The sequence below is a fragment of the Saccostrea cucullata genome, unplaced genomic scaffold (genome assembly GCF_032062105.1).
Source record: "Saccostrea cucullata isolate Sc308-1 unplaced genomic scaffold, CSIRO_AGI_Scuc_v1 ctg4535, whole genome shotgun sequence".
Lineage (NCBI taxonomy): Eukaryota > Metazoa > Mollusca > Bivalvia > Ostreida > Ostreidae > Saccostrea > Saccostrea cuccullata.
Window position 1 is genome coordinate 109,921 of NW_026918230.1, and position 24,942 is coordinate 134,862.

Below are 24,942 nucleotides of genomic sequence, written 5' to 3' on the forward strand. Positions count from 1 at the left end.
CGTATATAATGTATATTAGAACTACATGTACATGTAGATAGACAATTTACAGTTAAACCTTATGAACAGCAGTTATAGAATTTAAACCCCCCTCCTTTTCAGCCGCGCCAATACCAAAATACCAAATAACTTCTCTTTCCACTCGTGATTTTTTCCCTGACCAAAATCTGATCAGCACGGGCTAAGTGTATCGACGTGCTAGTTTGTACGGAGTAATGGCAGTTTGTTTACTATTGAGCTTTTATGGAGTTTATTTCTTTTTTGTGATGCATATTTCAATAAATGGAATGGTGTATATCACTTGACTCGTGCACATCTTCGAACCGATGCAGTAACCTTATTACCAGGTATGGGTACGTTTACAGCGTTCGAGGCGTTTTCTCGATATGCATCAATTGCATAGGACCTGCAGATCAAAGACGTTGGTTATTTTGTTCCTTTCAAATGATAATAATTTCAAAATGTGTTTGCGGATTTAACTGCTTTTTATTTCAATTTTATTCTGCATAATTTGGCGCACTGTAAAAATACGTACTCGTGCATCTAAATTTCTTTTCCAAACTTTTTTACTTTTGATTCAAATCAATAATCATTCAGAAATTGATAATTATGTTGTTTTTTGTGGTTTTGAAATGTTTTGATCACCTCATGTGTTCTCATATGCTTTACCATCGGAGATGTGCACAAGTCGATACCCAAGCCAAAAAATCATTCAAGTGTAACGAGCGCATTAGGGTATATACCGTTACAATGAGACAAGGTATCTGAAAGGAATATGGTGGTATACGGCTATCGTTGGTATGAAATAAGTCGTACATAGATGAAAATGTTGCGTTTTTAAGAATTCATGTCAGTTTTTACTAGAAAAAAATGTTTTATAAAATGTATACGTAGTTAGTGTCAAGTTCAGAACGCAAGCACTTCAATGGTAAGGAAAACGAGCGGCTTCCCTTATGTATTTAAATGGACAAAACACTTTTTACATAGCTACACTCGTGATCACGTGTGTTGGCCAGGGAATCCACCTGATAATTGTATTCACCGATAGTACAAAAAAGGAATTTATCAAGCGTTATATTCCTATATTATTCGTAAAGTAACTCATAATGCAGTTCTCATTCATTTGATTTGTCAATTAAAGTCACATCGGTGCCTCATTTGCTAATCTGACACCAAAAAATATAGTTCCGGTTCCCATGCAAAATTTTTGTCCAAAAAGAAATTTTAATTTATGACAGCAGAAAATCATAGAGAATACTTAAAATCTAAACTTGAATGAATTCGAAAGATCGATTGAAGTACATTTCTACAGAATGATATTATAGGGTGGTGAAAACTAAAACGCAACCTAACATTTCTGTTTACCATGTCTCCACGTGCTAGTATTTTCCTAGCCACATTTCCGTGAATGATTTACCCTATCTCGCTGAAGTCTCGCTAACTCTCGCTAGAGCCACTCTCAGAGCTACTCTGAATTCATCGGGTTTTATAATTTGCAGAACATCGAAAAATAAAAGGTTCCGAACACATTAGTAGGGGAGAAAATGTAAAGAAAGGTAATGCAAGATAACCAGTACGAACACGGGTCACCACTCCACGCTGATACCCGTGACAATAAAGCAGTCAGGTGTGAATAATCTGAAGAGTATACTCCGGTGTTGATGTATCGTTGATAATGACATCGAAAATTGCGTATGCCTATTTTCGAGTAGTGTTCAGCTTTAAGTAACCAAACTAAGCAATTACTAAGTGTTTAGTTATGACGAGCAATAATGTCTCCTTCAAAATGCTGAATATGCCATGGCATCTAGTTCAAAACATGACCGAATTCAATCCTCGGAAAGTTGTTGAATGATGCTCAACTGACCTTTAAGGCCCATGGTCATCCTGTTAGATTAATGTTTATCTCAGTTTTAAATACTGTAGAAGTACTTTTTACCGCGTGGTATTAATTTACGCTATGTACGCTTTCACAAATTTTCCGCGGAAATTTGTCCAAGCGTACTTAATATAAATGTAAGGCATATAGTGACAATCTAGGAAATTCGCGTAATTTTCTACTCGTGAATAAAACAGAAATTGAGATTCCGCGGAATTATGACCCCGTGGAAAAAAGTATGTCTACAGTAACCAATTTTTATCAAATTCATATTGCTTAAAGCTTTTCAACTACATCAACATGTTGGACCTCAACCTTTCCTTTTACCTTGGACTTAAATTAGTGTTTAGCTCAGTTTTAAACCATTCAAGATACATGTATTTGTATCAAACATAAAATGTTGATTTAGAGAAAGGTTTTCAACTGCGTAAAAAAACTTTTGACTAGACATTTATTTGGTGGCCTTGACCCCCTTCTCTTTAATTTGTAATTTACTTAGTTTTTATTTAAGCATGCATTTGTCCATTTAATTTGATAAGAATTTATCATCTATATCCAATATTGTTTTAGATTTTCATCTAAAATACAAAAGACGTGAAAATTAACATTAACACCATGAATTAAACCGTGTGGTAATTTTTTTAAAAAGAGACACTTAAAATTTGTTTCATAATTCGCCTCCAGATCTTTATGAATATATTGTTTAAAATGCTACTTTACGGTAACCCCCCCCCCCCCCCGGGGGGGGCATGTTCACAATTTTTGATAGCGTCTGTTGATTTTCTTTCACTCATTTATTTATCCCGTGAACCACTGCAAAAATACATGCACATATATGCTTCCTCTTCCCCATAGAATTTGCTACTTTCACATTTTCTTCTCAGTTCTCTTGTTGAAGTACAGGTACAGGTGAAGATTTATTTTTGATATAAAACTGTTCCAGAATAGGGTTCATATTATCTTAATATAACAAATATAAGACCGCGGAATACTGAATGGCAAAACTTGAAATATGCAGATTACTTCGTTTCAATCTGTTACAGACTGCACCTGCCCATTTCATTGATTTGACTGTCAGTCAGAACAATAAAATGGGCGAGTACAATTGTATACGGACGTCCGAGAAAACACTGCATTCAAATTTCAATTTGGAAGACATTTTCAATCCACCTGAGTTGTTTTCAGAAAGGAAAAAGTGAATATATGATCCAAAAGTCAAATAATTTTCAATTCCCAAATTTGCATGTTGCTTGAAATTAATATTTATCAAATCAATATGAGTCTTCCTAGCCTATAATCTAATTTTGTAGACATTAAAAAGTCACTGAAGACGTATATTATTTTTTTATTTAGCGGTCATTTGATTCTAAATGTCTTAATATGGCGAGTCAGATCAAGTCTTCAAATGATAGAAATTATTCTTTATCTATAGGATGACAAGAGCTTTTTTAAAACTTTGTTTTCATAGAAAAATATTTGACAACTTTCTTATTCATTTCCAAGACCAATTAGTATTACAGTCATTTTTGTTAAATAAATAGTCTACTACGTAGTAGCTTAGAATTGCCCCTTAATTGTCAAAAATATGTTATTATATATTGGCAGTTTTAACTTTTTTCTAAAGTAGGTCAAAGGACAAGGTCAAGGGTCTCGAGGTCGGTAGTCATGACAATTTAAAAGTGATTTTGTACCAAACAATAAATGGGCAAAATATCAAGTCCATATCTTTGACAGTTCTTGAGATACAAGGTGTTACAGCTACTGTAAACAGCTAGACGGACGGACAGACACATAGAGCAGGTTAGAGTGATCCCTTAGTGCCGCTCTGCTCCGCAGGCAACACCATTACCTTGAATCCTGGAAGTGGTACATAAACATCAACGTATCCTGGCGTTTGTATCTCTTGAAGTTTTTTTTTCAGATCTGTGATGTTTTCTGGTCGTATTTCTTGGCGTCTTACTTGTTCATTATCGTAGTATTCTAATTTCAAAGATTTCAAAGATGTGCTGTTGTGTACACGATAAATTTTATCCGTCGTTGGTAAATTCGAAGCTTTGAAAATTTTGTGCCCAATTAATGCATTCATCAGTGTTGACTTTCCAGCGCTTGTTTCTCCTACAAAAATACAAAAGAAATGTCCAGGTCCACAAAGCTCACCTGATATTTTGGTCGAGTTGTTCCCGAGCAACAATGATATATAAAGATGATCAAGTGTTTTTCAAGACTTAAAACCCGAATTCAAATACAACATGGCGAAGGGACAACGCAAGATCAGAGGAAAACTTGATTGAGCTTCCAGCTCTGTTGTTAGAATTATGTTTCTAAACGTCGTCAGAGACGAGTCGTATATCTCTGACATAGGCTGCGTATGAGTATGTGCGTTAATAACAAAAATCATGATACTAGAAAAAGAGAAAAAGTAATCATTCGCTATCATCGATTAAGGTATTTATTCTACTGAACTTAATCGAGCCAAGCTGCTAACAAAAGTTTATATTTTGGTGTTTTCTAGAGCCCTTCAAAAATCTTTTATAATTATAATGTACGTTAAGATTACCTTGTTAAAAAGACCACATGCATTTTATATAAATGGAAAGGTCTTTTTAAAAATATTATGTTGGCTTCCTTATCAATACCTAAGGCTCTTGACACTTGACCTGAGGGCATGAAAGGAAGGCAACATTTTCTTATTCAATTATTTTTTTCAAAATAAATTATTAATAATTATAAAATTTGAAAAATGAAAATGAAATAGAACCCTGACCAGGACCAAAACACTTCAACAAATATATTCCATTTTATTTGTAAACCAGGTTCTTGCCGTCATCCAGTTTTTACCGCATCCATAAATTTTATTAAGGCCATCCTATTTACATATCTCTTTATTTAGTTTAGAATTTTTGTGGACAAAGAAGCAAACAACCACCTCCACTCCATCCCCCACATATTTTATTTAACCAAATTATTTTTTATTTTTGTTTCCGGAAGCGCTTTTTATGCACCACTTTTTTCCAATAAAGTTTGATGTTGAATTTTACATCACATCGGTGTGTTGTAACAATATTCTGGCTGGGAGACCACTGTTTTGTAATAATTTACTGAACTCTATTTCTGGTCAAGCTTTCCATGATTCTGATGTGAATCTCAGCCAAATTTTTCGGTAATTGTTTTTATAATTGTATTTCATTTTTCTTCATTTAAATAAATGCCAAGATTTTTACACTTAACATGTCTTCTGTTATGAATTTTGGATACAAACAGAGCTGCTATCTTGCCTTGCTCTGCCAGTAAAGTTTTAACATAAATCATATTTTCTCTTTATAACAAACATCGTCAAAGAGAGTTACAAATCTTAAATATAGTCCGTTCCCCACTTATTTGATCCCTTTATTTTAGGTAGAATTACAATATTCTTCTTCTTTTGGGCAACACTTTTGCGTATAACACAATGTAAGGAACCCTTTTGTGTACATAACAAAACCAACTAAAGAAGCTTAGATGTCATTCCGACTAAACGATAACTCATCATAAATCGAAACATAGTAGGTCAATTTTACACTTGGGATACCTGTCCTTAAAACTCAACATGAAACAAGTCAATTATTAATATCAATTCTCTGTAATTATCAAACAATATCAATAATGCTTGGCCACGCTACATTTTCAATTTCTATGAAACTTTTTGTGTGTACTCACATTGTCACATCATTAATGGTTTTATGTTTTTTTATTTCATAAAATGTCTCGTTGCCATGGTAACGGCACCTATTGTTTCCCCTGTAAATTCTTCCTAAAATTTGACCAAAAAACGTGATTTTGTAGGTTTTACTGAATAAAAATGAGCTTAAAGGAAGCAAGAGAATTGGAAAATTTACTTTTGTTTCAAAACTACCATTATTCCTCTCTAATATAACAACATAATTTTTTAAAAACTGTAATTCTACATAATGGCTTAACAACGCTTAGCTTTGGGGATTTTGGCATTTTGCCAAATTGAGAAAATTACCATTTTAGACCCTTTTTAAAAGCCATTTTTTAATACTTTGCACACTGATTTGAAATTCAGGAAACAGTGCATTGTATAGATGGTACCTAAGTTAGTTTAAACACATTAAAATATTTATGGGACACTTCAACATTTTTTTTTAAAAAGCTGATGAAAAATTACCCAAAATCTGCAAAATTTCCATATTTCAAGGAACATTATCATGTGCACATTTCATTAAGTTCATATAGAAAAGATATGTTCCTTTCTACCTGTTTTGATGTCATTTACAGTAAAATTAGTCCATATCTAGGAGAAGTGTCATGTAAAAATATTCCATTTCACATCCCATTTCCAAGAGCATTAAATACATGTAAATATGTTCTTAGATAAGAGAACTGTGAACACCTGCACAAAATGCCCCCCCCCCTTCCGTAAAATTGACAATTTTGAAGTACATGTAGACTAACCAGGGCATGTTTCAAGTTTCCTTATCCTATCCCCTTAGATTGAAACTAATATGAAATAAAATTTTCCCTATCCACTCTCTATTACTATGTTTATAAAACCTTTGTAATGAGTTTAATGTGAATGTGAACTAAATTTTTTGGCATCTTAAATTTGCATCTTTATGGTGTTGCAAAAATATAATGCAGTTTGTAATGCTATGCCAAATAATTGCAAAACCTTGTGGCTCTTACTTTTTCAAGATTTTGTCAAACTTGAAAAATTCTGAAATGAAACTAAAACAAGCAGGGCGCTCATAATATTTTACTCATTTCAACTTCTTACTTTGTATACTTACTTATTAAATTCATGGGCAACTGCAAACCACAGATACTTTGAATGAAGTAAAAAATTTACCCCCCCCCATTCTGATTTTTTCTTTTAAAACTTATGAAACATGGCTTTAAACTTGAGAAAAATTACATTGGTTTAAAAAAAAATCACATTCTCTTTGGTAATTTATCTTTTATTCAAACATAAATATCCAACAATGGAAAACTTTAAACATAGTGTTTGGCATGTAATTAATAATTAGGTTTGCAATTGATCTTTTGTATTCTGTAAAGTCAGTTGAAACAATGCCCCCCCCCATGAGACACTGTCCCCCACAAGAATCATTTTAAGGAGGAAGATTTTCCTTTCATTTTACTAGGTTCCTGCCAACATCTCATCACACCAACTATATCAATTTCCTTTTCTTTTTTTCCACATGTAAATATAAATTCTGAAAACAAGAGAACTTTTCGCTTTTTTATTTTTTATATATGCAACATTTAATTTAGATTACATGTATTCTCAACTACGGTACATATCATTAGATTTACATAACAAATTCTACTGTTTCTGCTGCTCTGAAAATGTTGATTTTTCAATTTTAGAGTATTTGTTGGTCAGGCATGTATCAATAATGACCTACATTGACATACGCAAGTAACACTGATAATTAGTTAATGAGAATTATGTTGAGTTGAGTTTTTTTGGCAAGGTACAGGATAAAGCATGGTAAGTTCTAAAACATATTGTTTTACAGCATAAGATTTGAGGATGCCATCACATACCGTATAAGTAGAATTTTTAGCGAGGATTTAATTTTGGCATTATTAGCGAGGGTGCAGAGATCGCTAAAATTGAATATCGCTAAAAATTAATCGCGTTTTATTTGTAACAGTTTCTTTAATGTTTATTTCAAAATCGCTAAAATAAAATCTCGCTAAAATTAAATTACCAGTTTTCAAGGATAAATCGCTAAATTTGCCTCTCGCTAAAATTTCCACTTATACGGTAATATGATAATCATGTTCCTATTATATTTGAACTTTGACATCTCAAACATAACTTGAAGATATCTTGAAGACAGTGGGTACAAGTATGTTGAAGTAGGTTGGAATTCAGCTTTCACTTGCCTGGTTTCAAACCTAAAACATGGCATCCCTTCTCAACCTGCAATGGTAAATAATTCCTGCACTTTCTGATATACACTGATTTCAAGCTAATTAAATGTGTATGTAATCCTTCAGAAAGTTGTTTTCTTTATTGTAGTATAATAATTCTTCTGTTACTGGGCAGGTATTAAACTTTGTTTAAAAAAAAGAAATAAGCAAAGTTTAAATTTAGATATAAAACTGAAATATTTTTTAACAATTAAAGGACAGATGATACAAACAAACTTTTGTCAAAGAATTTGAAAATAACAACTGGGGTCATATTTAAACCAGTAAAATTAATAACTTTCTTCAAGTACTTTTTAATTTTTAGTTCATATTTGCATAAAAATGGAATTTGAAGTGAAAAATATTTCTATAGATTAATAAGGATAGTTTCAAGAGGGCAGACTTTTGAACATCACAGAAGGTTTACAATTTCTTAATATTCTAGAAATTTATTAATAGCATCATTAATTTGCAATTAAATTATGCCAAAAAATATATACCAATCCAGGCATCCATTTTTTGTTTGTATCATCTGTCCTTAATTTACTTTCATATTTTAAGAATGGTTACCTTGAAAAGAACAAAATCTAGGCTGTCCACTTTCTTGCAGAATGCACTTGAACTTCAGTCATGGCCTATTTGGTCCTGTTTTGGTTTACTGGTCTTACTTTTTCTTTATTCATCTTATATGGTAAATCCTTTGATGAAAAAATGATGAAAATAATTATTTTCCTAGGAACATAATCAAAAGGAAAATTCATTTCATTCATACACAGACATGTTCATGTATGTGATCATCTTACCAGTAGTGAATATTTGCCTGAGTATCAAATAATTTTTTTAGAATATTATAAAACATGGTCAGTGTGTATAACACAAATATCATTATAAATCAGAGGTGAATATTCTACATACATGTACATGTATATGGTTTTATTTATATCCTCCGCTTGAAAAGTGGTAGGATATACCGTAATCGGTATGTCCATCTAGCTGTACATCCATCTGTCTGTACGTCCGTCTGTCTGTTACGCTTTAGGGTACACATCTCTTATTATCCGCAACTCCTCTTATACCACTGCATTGAGTGAAATTTAATTAACCTTTCACAGAATCTTTATTACATATTGCCATTGTTCACCTCCTATTTTACTTTTTGATTCGACGCATATTTTGGGTTTCCCGGCCACAGTAAAACATGGATTTGTCATCAGTTATAACCATATGGGAGGCAGGGGGTATCATTTAGTGAGCTCATTGCTCACAGTACCTCTAGTTAAATTTTGTTTTAACACTAATACATATGTACAAGTGTACATATATATTTTTTAACTGTTTGCTAGTTGAAAAGATTATCATTATTCACACAAAATTGAATTATAGATTATTATGTACCGGTACTTCACAGACGAATGAAAGAGTCTATATAAACAAAAATAACTCTATATTTCCAGTGCATTCTTAACCTAGATCTATTTTGTCAATTCATATAGTACAGTTTTGGATATATATTATAAATTTAAAGTTTAAAAGATAGAAGCTTTTAAATAAAACAATGACATCAAAACAAACATGGTGTTTTCCTATTTTCTGCTTATGAACATCACATGACCATATTTTGCTGATATATAGAATACTAGGCCTATTTAAAAAACTTATCTACTTTATGCTTGTGCTCACACATTATAAACGTTTGATGCACTTTTATTATAGAAACAAACTTGCTCTAGTTAAATATTTTAACAACACAATTCTGTAAAATATGTGCCTAATGCCAATAAAGAATTGAAATAATAGGATAAACAATGAATGAAAACAGACAGAAGTGGAAATTTATATTATAAAGATAAATAATGTTCACTTAAAAGTCTCTCTCACCACATCATAAAAAGTAAACCTACTGAATGGCACAGATTTTATACAATCTCTATAGGCCCTATAGACATTTATATTTCGAGGGGGGGGGGGGTTCTGCTGTATCACCAAGTGATGTTTATATGCTTCAAATTTATTTTTATTAATAAAAAAAATTGATTCATTGGTCAGAAAGTCAAACTGTCAAGAGGTATAGTTCGCTTGATTTGATAAGGACCACTGACCACTACCGGTAAAACAACTGTGCATTGTAAGGCAAATAAAATTAAGAAAATATGCATTTGTTAATCTTGATATTTTTTGTAATGCTCAGTATTTATATAATTTACCTTCTGTCTTCATTGTTTAGGATGTCTAGCCTTCTTTTCTTCTTCCAGACTGTAAAACTTTGATGAGGTCTTTCGCCAGAAAATGTTCATTGCTGTTTACTAAATACACATTGTACCTCCAAACGTTAGAGAGTAGTTCAAGGGAAGTAATTAGGAAGCAAAAAATTCTTCAAAATGTAGGAAAAAAAAGTAATCTTTACCTTTGAATTCCTTTTACATCTTTGAGTCTCCCACCAATATTTTACATATTTTGATATAATCAAATATCAGCCTTTCATAATTAATTTTTACTAAATTTGTAATCAGTGTGCCTTTTTTGTTTTAAGCCTCCAAAAACTCCACTAAACCAATCACATATCTGATATGTTATAATATGTAAAATGGCCATTTACTATTGAGAGATTAAATTAAAACTACAGATATAATTACTTTAATCTGTAGTATTAAATTTAAATAATGAAAACATATTAAGTTATCCCTTTTTATTTCTGGACACAGTTTTTCTTGATAAGTACACATTTTTCAAAATTAACAAAATTGAGAATTTTGCACCCCGTTTCTATGGCAACCAAGGGTCTATTTCATAAACCCACTTTAGATTTTATAATTAATGACATAGCTCTTTAAAATTATTATAAAAAAATCAAAATGTTTTTCTATGCGTGGCCAACCAATTTTGATAATTACAGAGAATTGATATTAATGATTTAACTTTCTAATGATTTGATTAAAGGTATGCATAAGTTATAATCTTTTTTAATAATTTCATGTACCTATAAATCTACTCAAAAATTTTCTTTTTTTACCATATGTGCAACTTGAAAACTTGGTTGAAAGGCCTAAGCCATGCAGTTCAGGCAACTAATTTTGTAACATCAATCAGCATAATGCGATCAGCAGTAACATTCAGTAGCATTAAGATCAGCATAAAAAAACAGCATAACCAGGACAGCATCAGCAAACAAAGGATGAAACTAGATTGGACCTTCTTAAAATCAGCAATATCCTACTGTAGTATCAGAAAAAATAATTATTTTTTAAGAATGTAAACAGTAAAAGAAAACTTGTTAAATTATTCGAATTATTTATATTTATTTATTTAAAGGGAAATATTATGATTAAAATTATTATAAAAAATGTATATTCTTTTAATGCTTGAAATGACAATTTTGAAATTGAATTAACTTCTTCCGGTAGCATGATGCTACTTCCGGTAGCACTGCCCTAATTATAAAACAGCATCAAAATAAGCAAAGGAAGCATTCAATCCAACAAGCAATGGAAGCACACAAATCAGTATCGATACTGTAACAAAATAAGTTCCCTGCACTGTACCTAAAAGCAAAACCAGGGTCATAAACTTCACAGATATGGACGATGTGTCCTTATCATCATATCTCTGCACTAAGTTCTGCACTTAGTTGTAGATAGCACATTTTCCCAGTATTATTACCCTTCCCCTTCCAACAAAACAAAAACCACTCACCCTGGGACAACGAAGTTTTAAATAATACGTAGAAAGCAACCCTATTCATCATAATTCAGCACTTTAATTATTTGCTCGGGATAAGAAATAATTATGCAACAGAACTAATTGATCTCGTTGCAAGCACCAAGAGATCTTCCGTCAGATTCTGAAAAAAACTCCATAAAATTGAGAAGAAAAGTGCTAACAAATTTCAGACACACAGTGTATTGAATCCGGGACTCCAGCGTGGAAATCCAAACCGTTAACCATAAAGCTGCCAATACAAATATTATTGTTCTTGTATATATTTCTGCACCACTACACCTGTCTTAGAACTATGAAAGGCGGGTCACTTTTCATAATTTTGCTCCAAGCTTCACGAGTATATCTTCACGCCTTTCTCTGGAATGTTCTATTAAAGCTGATATGAACTCTTAAAAAGCCATCATTTTTCATCTTTGTATGACGTACTACATTCCTGTACGCCTTTGTCCGCCATATTTCTTCGATTCTGCCATATTTAATTGAAAATTTTTGGTCACCTGTACCTGCTATATATAGCCTTGTACAATTGTGATTTTCTAGCCTGACTGTCGACATGTACACATCTCCGATAGCATAGTTTTTAGAAGTCCATAAACTGACCAAATACATTTTTGAAAAGTAAAAATACAACAAAAATAGAAGTATACCGAGAATTAAATTATTTTTGAATGCATTTGCTGCAATATAGAAAATAAACTAACATGGAATACATATATGTACAGCAAACACCCATGCAGGTCGAGAAAACGCGTCAAACGCAGTGATAAAAACATTTACCTGAATACTGCTATCGTTACAGGGATGTGCACATGTTGAAAGAAATATCCTATTTTACTTTTATTGGAAAATGCATCTCAGAAGTCATGTAATCCATTGCTAACTCAACAGTAAAAGATGCTTGGACACACGTGGCCAATGCCGATCATTTTATTTGGTCAGGGAAAATATCAAAGGTTGAAAGCTCAGTCGGACTGATTGAAAAAAAATGCAAATAATATTTTCAAAAATAAACATAGCTCTTGTCTGTACATGTTGTAAATAAAATTTGTGACTAAGTACATGGTTTAACTTCGTCAAATTTATAATAAAGCATGCAATATTAGGACCTTTTGGAAACCTTTTGAAGATATTTTCCTGTGATATGAGGGGGAAATAAAACATGCATAAAACTCTCATAAAAATAATGTAAGAAAAGCGTCGAAAACAGATTGTATTTCTTTATGATTAATTATTATCAAATAAACACTATGTATTGGCTTTATTAGACCTAATATAATTTGATTTAAAGTTATTTTTAATTTCATGCACCATGAAAGAAAAAGTGAGCAAGTTCACATACCCCACGCTCCCCCAAATGTCGAAGTGCTGAAATTCCTAGAAAAAAACTAGAGGTACTGTGAGCGATGAGCTCACTAAATGATACCCCCCGCCTCCCATATGGTTGTAACTGGTGAAAAAGTCCATGTCTTCCTGTGGCCGGGGAACCCAAAATATGTGTCGGATCAAAATGTAATATAGGAGGTGCACAATGGCAATATGTAATAAAGATTCTGTGAAAGTTGCATCAAATTTCATTCAGTGGTATGAGAGGAGTTGCGGATAAGAGATGGGTACCCCAAAGCGTAACAGATGGACGGACGGACAGACGGAAGGACGGACGGACAGACAGACGGACGGACAGACGTACAGACGGACGGAATTAACGATTACTATATACCCTCTCGCTTTTCAAGCGGGGGGTATAATAAAGGAGTCGTAATTTCCTTGTAATATGCACATCTATACACATTGTGTCCTAAATACCTGCAAAGTTTGACGAAATTGTGTGCAGCGGTTTATGAGGAGTTGCGCTAACAAACTGTTCATCTCTATATTCAAGGTATTTGGAAGTGCGGAAATTCCCGAAAAATAAAGAATTCGGAATTTCCTGGTGATGTGCAAATCTACACACACATTGTCTCCTATAAATATCTGCAAAGTTCGACAAAACTCTGTACAGTGGTTTATGAGAAGTTGCCCTGACCAAAAATAAAAAAAGACTGACTGACGGGTCTAAAACATCATACCTCACGCATGGGGTATAATAAACGAGTTTGATTCTGTGGTACAATGATAATGAAAATAGAATGTAATGTGAATTAAATTCCTAGACATAAATAATTAATGATTATTAGAAAAAGCATATAGGAAGAGAGAGCAAACTCCTCGTAAGAATTCCACATTCTACCTAAAATTAGCTTTTAAAAAATTCTCTTGTCTGTTGTCCAGGTCCAAGTTCGACACGTACGTTTGAGAAGGTATTCGAGAAAGTTCCCAATGTTCCCATTCTTGTGATGTATATTTCACGTTTATCATATCCCCGCCTGAAAAGTGGGAGGGTATATAGTAATTGTTATGTCCGTCCGTCTGTCTGTTACACTTTAAGGTACCAATCTCTTATCCTCAAATCCTCTTATACCACTTAGAGAAATTTAATGAAACTTTCACAGAATCTTAAGTTTATTACATATTACCATTATGCACCTCCTATTTTACTTTTGATCTGACACGTATTTTGGGTTTAGCGACAACAGCAAAATATGGACTTTGCCATTATAACCATATGGGAGGCAGGGGGTATCATTTAGTGAGCTCATTGCTCATAATACATGTACGTCTAGTTTCTCTTTCAATTTGAGCGTTTGGGTTAATTTCCTGTCTAAAGTAAAATTATTATTCAATTTATGAAGGTTCGACATCCCGCCTGAAAAAATCCTTGATCTGTCCTAAGGCTTAATAAATGGTACAGCACAAAGTGCGTAGGATTTTATACCAATCATTGCCCTAACGGATGGCTACAGAGAGAGAGGAGAGAGAGAGAGAGAGTTCAATATACAAAAGAAAAAATAATAATTATCCGTATTCAACCAGTGTCAAGTATCCCTACCCTAGCTTTTAAAATTATCTCCTAGATACACCTACAGAAATTATTTTTATAGAAAAAAATACCTAGACTATCAGGCAGGGGTACTGAAATCTCGAAAGACTTCCTGTAACACCATTATTATAAAACAGTTACATTCCTCAAAATGCACATATTTTGTGGTCAGAGTGACACATTTTTAAAAAAATCACAAAACTGAATTCGGCAGAAATGTCTGTCTTCCAAAGATATTTAAATAACAGTCATGTCAATCATTTTCGCATGCTCGCCCCCCCCCCCCCCCGTCCAAAAAATAAAATGCCTAAATGTCAATCTGAACAGGGGATGACCTTTCTCCGTGTGTGTGTTAAAGAATGTATAGATGTACACATAAAAATTTGTATTCTGGTTAATTGCTTTTAAGAATTGAAGTAAATTATTACCGTACATCAAATTAATTGGGTTAGATTTGAGATTAGTACTAAAATAATCAGTTATAATTGACAAATAAATTTTGCGACGCAAACCAACTGCAGACTATATACACGACTTTGTATAGAATGTATATTAGAACTACATGTAGGTAAACAATTCATAGTTTTAGCTTATGAACAGCAGATATAATATCCCCCCTTTCAGCCGCACAAATACCAAATTTTACTGCGTTTTATTTTAAGTTTATTCTGCATAAATTGGCGCAATGTAAAAAACGTACTGATGCATCTAAATTTCTCTTCCAAACTGGCATTTTTTTCTTTAGATTCAATTCAATAATCATTCAAAAATATGATTATCATGTTGTTTATTTCGGTTTTGAAATGTCTTGATCACCTCATGTGTTCTCGTATGCTTTTACAATCGGAGATGTGCACAAGTCGATGCCCAATCCAAAATATCATTCACGTGTAACGAGCGCATTGGGGTATATATCGTTACAATGAGACAAGGTATCTGAAAGAAATATGGCGGAATACGGCTATAGTTGGTATGAAATAAGTTGAACAAAGATGAAAATGTTCCGTTTTTAAGAATTTATGTCAGCTTTAAAAGGGGGATGTACAAGCCATATTGGATCTAGTTTGGTGTAAAATAAGAAATACCAAGAATTTAATTTAAACAATATTTTATTCACAGATGTTATTGTGAATAGGATTGGGCATCAGGCGCAGCCTATTTTAGCCCTCTCCCTACATTTAGGTCAAGGTACAAAACAAATAGTGATAATAAAAGAATGTACAAAAGAAGAGAGAAAAAATACAAACAAAAGTGAACAAAGTAACATAAAGAAAAAAAACAGAAAAAGTCATATATAGAAAATTAAACAAAAGAGAAAAATAGAATGAACAAAATAACAAAAAGGGCAAATTACAGGGGGAGACAAAATACAAAGTAGTACCGGTTTGGGAGTACTAAATTATATCTATATATAGATATGACAGTGTTTATATAAAACGTTTTGTTGCTGCTATAAATGTATGTACAGCTTCAAATATTTGTATATTAATGTCAAGTCCATGGTTAGAACTACCATTTAAAAATAAATCACATTCAGCAATATTATCACAGTTTATAATATTATGTGTTGATTGAAAGAGTACATCTCTTGGAATTGTATATTTTGGACAGACAATAAAGTAATGATAGGCATTTTCAATACAATCAGTACAATGTTCACACATTGGAGTTTCAGCTAAATGTTGATTATATAAATCTGCTTTCAGATTACTAGCATTATTCCTTATCTGGCAATGTATTATATTATACTTTCTTATTCCAAAATTAAAAAGTTCAATACTTTTCCTACAGAAATGAGATTTTAAAAGACTTTTGAACGAACATATTCCTGGAGCATTTTTAATATAATCTGGCAAGGTATTCCATTGTTTGACTGTAGAGGGGAGAAAACTTTCCATATAAGATGTTGTTCTAATATTAGGAATTTTGAATTGTGCATTATTAGTTATAAGATTATACAAATGACTTGATGGGCGATAAGGTTCAATCAGATCATACAGATACTGTGGAGAATAACCATTATTAATTTTATAAAATAATATTAACTTATGAATTTTTCTCCTTGTTTTTAGGAGATCCCATCCAAGTTCATCATACAATTTTGTACGAGAAGAGTTACACCTTAATCCAGTTATAATTCTACCTGCTTCAACTTGTATATCTTCTAAGAGTTTAGAATCTTTTTCAGAACAATTGTCCCACACTACATTAGAATACTCTAACACAGGTCGAACAAAAGCAAAATATATTTTAATGAGTGTTTTACGTGAAACCTGGTATTTGAGCATTCTAAGAATGTTTAATCTTTTTGAAGCTTTTTCGTGTATTATCTGTATGTGTGATGTCCACATAGCATCTCTTTGGAAACGTAAACCTAAATGGGTATGAGAATCATTTTGAATAATAGGTGGGCCATATTCACCAAATTTAACAGGAGAATATACAATATTTTTTCTACTAAAATTTAAATTTACAGTTTTGTTAGGATTAAAATCAACTAGCCATTTCTTTGACCATTTATCAATATGTTCTAGATCATCAGTAAGTGATTGTGTAATATTTTCTTTGTCTACAATAGCATATAAAGAAGTGTCATCCGCAAAAAGTCTTATATTGTTGACTAGATCATCACAAATATCATTAATATATAAAAGGAATAGGAATGGTCCTAGGACAGAACCCTGAGGAACTCCAGCATTTACTGTTTCAGAGTTTGATGTAAAACCATCTATTACAACTTTTTGTTGTCTATCAGACAAATAGTTCTCAATCCAACCTAGTACATTGCCATTTATACCATAATTTGATAGCTTTGTTAAAAGGCCTTTATGCCATACTCTATCAAATGCCTTAGAGATATCACAAAAAATAAATCTTACATCTTTACCTTTATCAAGATTCGAAATGATAGTATTATATATTTCTACCAGTTGATTAACAGTTGAATCTCCAGGTTGAAAGCCAGACTGATATTTGTATAGTATGTTATTGTCCTTCATAAAGTTATATAAATGTTTAAACAGTATTTTTTCCATCAATTTACACAAAACACTTGTTAGAGATATTGGTCTATAATTAGATACCTCTTGAGCACTCCCTTTATTTTTAAAGACTGGTGTTATTTGCGATAACTTCCAGATATCTGGTAGTTTTTTTTCCCTTAATGACATATTAAAGAGAGTTGTTAGGGGCTTTTTAATAGATGTGGATATTTCTTTTAGTACTCTTGGAGATATGCCATCAGGACCAGGTGGTTTACTGTTATCAATGATAGTTAACTGGTCATAAATTTCAGCTTCGGTGATAAGCATTTCAGAGAAAATGTTATTTTGTTGTGGTGGACCAGGTCCATGAAGAGGAATATCTGGTTCATTATCAATGGAGGAAACTTGGGCAAAGTATTTATTTAGGACTGTAGCTTTTTCAACTGGATGGAAAATAAGTTTACCATTTGATTTTAATGGTGATAATGGTACATAATTTTTATTAAGTTTTGATATTGATTTAACAATTCTCCACCATTTCCCAGGAGGAATTGATTTATCGATCATTGAAGACATTTTTTTATTATACCTTTCCCGGGATTTTCGAATTTCATCAATGACTGTATTTCTAAGTTCTCTGTATGATTGCCAATGCAGAGGATTGTCTGTATGTTTTGCTTTATAGTGAGTTCTATTTCGTTTTCTCATGAGTTTGCGTATTGTATTATTCATAAAAACTTTATCCCTTGGTCTGATGGTAATTGTTTTCTTAGGAATATGTTTATCAATACACTTATTTAAAGTACAGACAAAATTAGAATATATTTCATTAATATTTCCAGAATTGAATACTGTATTATCCCAGTCAACTTGTAATAATTCCTCATTCATTTGACGATAATTTGCATTTTCATAATTTCTCACTTCTCTTTTGTAAGCATACTGTTTGTATATAGTGAATTTTACTTCTACACTAGTCACACATTGAGAGCTACAGAAGGGTGCTGTTGTATCATGATTTGCAATTAAGCTGGTATTATTGGTCAAAATGAGATCAATACATGTTCCTGATTTGGTTGTAAAGTTAGTAGCATCATTTATAAGATTTGTTAAGTTAAGCCTTTGTAACATTAGTTTAAATTGTTTACTTTGGTCAGACAACATGTTTACATTGAAGTCACCTAATAGTATGGTAGGAATATTTAAATCAAGGACTTGTTGCATGTTGTTTAGGAAATGATCCCAATATTCTGCCCTAGAACTGGGCGGCCTATAAATGACGCCAACAAGTACTTTATTATTATTTACAACAACTTCTGACCAAAGAATCTCCATATGTATGGAATCAAGATCTTTTCTTTCTAAAAAATGTATGTTTTTTGATACGTAGAGAGCAACGCCTCCTCCAAAACGATTTCTGTCTTTTCGAATAGGTTGATGATATCCGTTAAGCAAAATGTCATCGTCCCTGATCGAATTATCTAAGTGGGTTTCAGTAAGAGCAATAATATCAAAATCAGATAACTCAGTTGATATAACATCAACTTTTGGTAGTAAGCTACAAACATTATTATGAGCAATACGTAAGTTTGTCATTAGTTGATTATCAGGATGTGGTGGTCCGGGATTTGTTTTAATGCCAGATAATATGAGCAAATACTCGACCACAAATAATAAGAAGTGGATATTATTCATAAGTGGTTTGCATATAAGAAAACGTACATACCTAGTAAGAGATAAAGTCCATGGCCATGTTACTAACTGTGATTGTCTAGTCACCAGTATCAAAAATAAAAAAACACTCACAAGGAGAAGAACTGGCCATGGATATTAATTAGTCAGCCCGCGGGCTGACTAGTTATGATACGAAGAACTTCAAATGCGCTTGCGCGTTTTGGAATTCTGGGAGTAGTTCTGCAGCAAATCACTCTAGCTAATTTCATTTCAGTAAAATCAATATAGGTTAAACAAAGAAAATAATCCCTATTTATCACCACGGTAATCTGTACATTCAAATTCAACTTTAAAAATAAGAAAGTCATTTATGCTTATTTATTTCTAGAAGCTTTGTACAATCCTACTAAACAGTTTTTAAAACCTGGTTCGCAGTAATTAAACTGGTTCGCATCTGATCGTGTAATGTGTTCTACGCACTTAAGCATACAGTTGTATGAACTCATATCGCACATTGATTGACGCGTTAATTGAAGGTCTTTTGTAAAGTATGTTGAAGGTATTTTATTTATGTATTTAAATCTACGACATCAACATTGTTTAATAGAGATTTTGAAGTTATTTAGTTTTTATAAGTTTTACTTTCGTTTTCATTGTCTGACGTCGTGACGTCAGACAGTACTAGATTTAACCAGGGCTTATTTATGCAGTCGTTCCATGAAATTGTTTAGATAGTTCGATGGTGGAAATTTCGATACATGCATTATCTCCAAAGACGCGTGTAGTTTGTCTCAGGAGAAAATGGGCTTTTATTTACATTACTGAATGATCTTGTCTTTAGTATAATTTATGCTATCCTCTTTGAAAATGTCCGCTTCAGTTCTCTATGGGAAAAATGCCCCATTGTTTTGTGTCGTCTATCAAAGATTAATTCATTTTGCATGTTATGGTTGCATAATTGAGTGTTTATTTTCAGTAAAATTATACCTTGACATTGAATTACTTGTACCCAAACATCAGGCATGCACATGGTCAAATATTTTCTCTTAGTTGCCCTGCTCTAGTTATTGTAAAAACTGATAACACAATGCCTGAGAAAAATGCAGTGAAAACAGAAAAAATGTCTTATTCAAGTTGGCTTTTAATTCTTTATTGTGTAAATAGATTTGCATGTTGCTGAATTGTTATACATGTATACTTCACTATTATCCAACAATTATATTTTGGACGATATTACAATGTAAATTAGTTTGCATCTTCTTGTTTATTTTCCCGGATGCTCCATCAATCAATTACGCAACAGTGTTAAGTAGAGAATCATTGTACATCAAATGGTTTGAGAAGCAATGAAAGCTTCCAAGAGCAGCAGGGTAATGGTCAGCATGTGTAACGCTCTGCCAAGATTGTTATCGCTAGGGTTAGAAATGCCCATTAAGTGGTCAAAAATCTTCCCATTAATTTCGTCATATACAACCTTCATTTTATTCTGTTTGTTGGATAAAAATCAGTTAGGCCATTTAACATATAAGAAATTACTTGAAAAATGCTGACCCGGGATCTTGAAGCATCTTAAGCCCAAGTCGATCAAAATCTTTATTTTATAATAAAATGTTATGATTAGGGTTATGATTAGGGATAATTTAATATTGTTTCACAGAGATGTTGTTATGTGCAAATTAAGAAATAAATTCCATAATTAAAAAACATTTTAAGGGCGATTAAAAAATTCACTCAGTCTTAAGGCCGGTACACACGGTAAGGCTTGCCTTATAAGTCATGAAACTTAAGTTTTAGCCTTACCGTGTGTACACCCTTAATACACGTTTTTGGAAGCGTTACAAGTCTGATTTTAGAATAGAACATTGCTCTATTTCGTAATACAAGACTTAGCTGACATTTAATTGTTGACCAATGAAAACCATTTACCCAAAGTTCAATCTATTTTAATAAAACCACACACGTTGGTATGTTGAAGAAACACAAAGCATATTCGAGTAAGATAATGATATTATCTACAAATACTTCAGTTAACCTCCTCTTCCTTATTGAGAAGTGTGGATGAACTGGTCTATAAAACTATTTCAAAGGCCTAGCTAGTATTCTATTATTCAAATGTGCATTGTTTTTAGTTCAAAAACACATGGAATTTATGTAAATGTTGTTTATGATATTGTAAATCTTGCCTTAGCGTGTGTACATGAGAGCCGTACGTCCTGCAAAACGTAAGGTTTTAGACTTATAAGGCAAGCCTTACCGTGTGTACCTTCCTTTAGTTTGTTTCATGATCCTGGAGCCAGGAGCTTCAATTTAAAGTTCTTTGTACATTATTAAATACAATATTGATTTCGCATGGTATCTTGAGGATAAATTAACGAACGAAAGAAATTATGTAACATCATATATTATTTCTTTTTGCTTCATGAATTTAAGCAAACCACGTCAGACAGGCTTTTTAGGAAAGCTAATACTTGTTACATCATTTCGATCCCGATGCCATTTAGCGAACTGACTTGTTAAATCATACAACGGATACTTCGAGAAGAGACACAACTGGCTAGCTTGCTCGTTTGTAATGTTCCCCACTGGAAGTGGAGAATATATTATTTTATTTCGGTCTGCTTTTCCTTCCGTGCCCCTGTCTGTAGTCCTGTCTGTATCATTTTCAATTCCGTGAAATATTTCGAGAAGCCCTTGAGCTTTTGTTGTGAAATTTTACACAACTCACTATGGAAAACCCCTCTTGATTTTGAGGTAAAAATGTCAATGGTCAAGGAAAAAAAATCAAACTTATGTCTGTTTGAACACCTTTGTGTCCGTGCAATATCTCGATAAGCTCTTGTGCTTTAGAAATGAAATTTTATACCACAACAACCTATGCTGAAAGGAAGACACCTATAGATTTATTTTGACGTTCAAAGTTCAAGGTAATAAATTCACATCTCTGTATGAGTGTGTAAAACTTTCCAGTCATTTTCAAAAGAAACATATTTGCGTTTTACAATCAAATTTTATACCATAACTCGATCCATCATATGGCACCGCGACCCCCCCCCCCCCTTTTTTTTTTTAGATCTGCGCATGCTTTTTTTTTCCTAAGTGGGAGACGCAGATTCTCTAAATTAGCTTGTTTAGTGAATGAGACCATTTACATGTATGTTGTGGCAATCAGATTTCGGAATTTACAGTTTTCTTTCGGTATAGAGGTTTGATAAGTGAATTTGTTTACCAGTCATTGTGTTGTTTATTTCGTTTCAATTCTACTTTCTTTAAGTTTCAAGTTTAAATTCGGCTAGCTAGGTCAATTTAAAGTAGGATAGTTAACAAACTTAAATATAAAATACCTATGCCTTTAATAATGCAAAGATTAGGCTAAACAAAGCTTACATGTCACCTGTTTGAATGAAATTTTTCTAATCAAAAAGTACTAGAAAATGTACGTACTGGTTACATGTATTTAAGTGGCCCTTTATTGATATTCTCAATTAAGGGTTCGGTATGGCTGTTACTTAATCGCAGGGGCAAGGGTGTCTTTGTTGTCTAAACACAGTAGCACTGAGTGATTCAATCTGCAACATGACAAACTCGAACAGGATGATAGTGAAGCTTACGAGGTTCCGTTTGGTAGCCGCGGGATTGTTAAAACTGCCATGTCCCCCATCCTCATAAATTAAACTCCTTTAGATCCGATGAGATTGGTTAATAATTTCATGGAATTATGTTTTGTGAAATTGAACTTTTTATTACATGATATCTGTCTCTTAATTAAGAGACAAAACATGTAATACCGGTATAATGCATTTTTTTCAGTATTGTTGTACATGTATTCTTCAAAACATTATCAAAGAGAAGAAAAATCCACTGGCTGACTCTCTAAGCTTTTTTTTAAAAGCTAAACTTGTAATAGTATAACACTGCACATGTAACTTTCACATCGGAAAATAATATAAGCTATGCAACTATAAAACCGGTACTGGTAGTGTACTCCGTATTCCGGATTGGAGAAACACAAAAAACAATAACAAAATATATGAATAGCTTATAAGCAGAGGAAAAAATTCCTCACATCATACCTCTCATGCAAGTACGAGCTATTGCATGCAAGGAAAAGACATATCTACAAAAACCCATATTCTGGAAGCATTTTTAAAAAGAACAAAATGCATAAATCAATACAAAAGAAGAAGAGTTGAGAAAAAAGAAAAAAAAAAAATAAATATATCAGTCGGCACCGACAAAAAAGATTTTGAAATTTATATTGATCATTTCAACTGACTAGGAAATTAACGTCTATAATCCACATTAACATGTTAACTTCATGTTCAGCCACTTATATAACTGGTTTGCGCATAATCATAACTGTGCTATAAATAGCCTATAGGGATTTCCCTAAGAATGTAAACAAGAACAACCTGAGATGTCACTTACAGGGTGCTGGAGTAGATGTCCACGGTTTCACAGAAGGGTTTGACAATCTGTCAATGTCATCATCGTCGTTGACAACAAAAATTTTGCCCTTATTCGACTTCACTACGATTCTACCATCGTGAGACCATGTACTTTCGATAATATTGTTTTTGACGAGTTGTCGAGTTCTGTATAATAGACCAACGCGTCTTTTCGTCAGCGCTTCATTCAGAAATATTTTATAAGCGTTAGACTCATTTTCATTGAATGTTTTCAAGTTGCTTTTCCTGGAGAATACCATGGCTTTGTCACGGTAGGACAAGAACTTGACAATGATGTCGCGTGGACGCCTGGGACCCTTGTCATCAAGTTTTGGTTTTCCTACTCGGTGGGTCCTGCACACTCGATCCATTTCGATGGTAAGGTTGTCTGGTTTTAAAACCAAATTGTTGAAAACGTTGAGTGCAATAGCGTCTGTGTCCTCCACCACGTCAGAAATACCAAGAATGCGCTTAATACTCTACTAAACTAGCCCAAAGTTACTCAAAGTGCTAACAACTAATTACCTACTGTTAGAGACCAAAATTAGTAATCAATTAAGTTTATTTTGTTTTAATTAGGAGGAAGTTAATTATGTTAGAACTGCGCAGCTACAGCATTCACGAGATGATAAATGCATTGAAAATGGTGTTAGTTTGATTCATTGATAATATGGCTACAACCATTTGTTTCGCTTTTTTCTTGTCATTATCCATAATTTTTGAAAATTTTATTTTTCATATGGGTGTCTTCCTGAGGCCATGTGTTTATTTCGTCCGCCATTCCTCTGTCACACAGAGTTCGAATAACATTGATTTTATAATAAATGCGACCATAATAACATCAAGACAAGAAATTACTAAGTAATAATCATTAGGTTATATAACTTACTACTTTTATTTGTTGCATCGCATCGTCTGATTAATGAAAAAACGCGATTTTAATCCCGCTCCAGCAAATTGGGAAAAACTGTTCTGTTTACAGCTCGAGTTTCCTCGTTAATATTATTCCACTGAGCACGTGGTTGGCATGTGCATATATCTGCTGTGGATATTACCGTTTATTACCATGATTATTTTTAATTTTTCATGGAACAGGTCTTGATAATTTGTTGGTTTCTTTAAAACTCAAGAAAAAAAGAAAAAAAATGTCCTTTTATATGTGTTAACGGCGGGTCTTTTTTCTGTGGCGATAGAAGTTATTTTCAAATGGGGCACTGCAAGGAGGATGCTTAGCATTTAATTTGAAAATATAAAACAATATGCGGTGCATGAAAAACAAATTGTAATTACATGTCTTACATTCGAAAAGTTGGTACATATGTCTATTTGTTTATAAGCCAGATAGAAAAAATAGGCAGTTATAGGATTTCCTTCAGGCACCTCACGTAAATAGCTAGATTGTTT

General features: G+C 32.8%; 1 long non-coding RNA gene across 1 annotated transcript; it reads right to left on the reverse strand.

The window, feature by feature from the left end:
* Positions 1–7,721: 7,721 nt before the first annotated feature.
* Positions 7,722–10,138, reverse strand: LOC134259874 (uncharacterized). The gene is made up of 3 exons (XR_009990423.1): positions 10,006–10,138; positions 8,372–8,499; positions 7,722–7,811 (listed from the first exon to the last, which is right to left on the reverse strand). It is a non-coding gene; the product is annotated as an uncharacterized LOC134259874 (long non-coding RNA).
* Between the last annotated feature and the right edge of the window lie 14,804 nt (positions 10,139–24,942).